The sequence below is a fragment of the Mizuhopecten yessoensis genome, unplaced genomic scaffold (genome assembly GCF_002113885.1).
Source record: "Mizuhopecten yessoensis strain PY_sf001 unplaced genomic scaffold, ASM211388v2 scaffold9911, whole genome shotgun sequence".
In the NCBI taxonomy this organism is placed as follows: Eukaryota; Metazoa; Mollusca; class Bivalvia; order Pectinida; family Pectinidae; genus Mizuhopecten; species Mizuhopecten yessoensis.
In genome coordinates, this window is record NW_018408284.1 from 2,072 (window position 1) to 3,075 (window position 1,004).

The window sequence follows — 1,004 nt, forward strand, 5'->3', positions numbered from 1 at the left end:
TTGCAAACGAAATGGCAACATTTAAAACATTCTTATGTTCCTCCTCGTAGCGTACAATTTACTGACGTTTCTTCCTATGCATTGTGGGTATGTTCGTTTCGTTTTAGATATTTTATATGCTTCTGCTTTTTATGTAAACCCGTTCTTGTCACCAAAAACGAATCACCGTTTGTAAGCGTCACCCGTAGCACTTGCGTACCGTTTGCGTAACACTTCCGTACCGTTTGCGTAGCACTTGCGTACCAATTTCCGTACCGTTTGCGTAGCACTTGCGTACCGTTCCGTACCATTTGCGTAGCACTTCCGTACCGTTTGCGTAGCACTTCCGTACCGTTTGCGTCCAAGGTGGAACAGCGAACGTATGCGGGTCTGTACTATACACAATCCCTGTGGAAATCCACTTTTATTGATGAACTCTTTTCTCTTAGAAATTATTACGCCGCTGTATCAGCCAAACAAAAGCGACGTTACAAACGGCTACGTCACTTTTTTACGTTATGGGCTGATAACATAAATTTTTAAGCCAATGACAATGCTTGTTACAAGCAAGATTAAATCATAAACATTGAAGCTGAACAGTGCGATAATGTTTATAACATGTCTAGCGTTTTAATAGCAACACTACATGTTAGGAAAGGACACTTCATATGATGTTAAAGTGTTTATTATGGCTATAGGTCTGTTTATTTACCTGTAAAAATATGTTACTCGGAGGTTTTTAAAATTCTTTTTGGACATTGCCATAGCTATAATCATCTACTGTTGAGGCTGGTATGCATCTCCTCACCTAGTTAAAGATTGACATGCTATGAGTCCAGTGAGATATGTTTGTAAAGACATCCGCCTTAATGCTTTATTATTGACTACATTAACCTGGTTACGTACCTTTCACGTAGCTTACGTACAAGTTCAATATCTTTTAATTACATATATATATATTCCGATTTTTAATGAGGGGACTGCGAATATGACATACCAGGGGGTTGAAATTTAAGGTGACTATT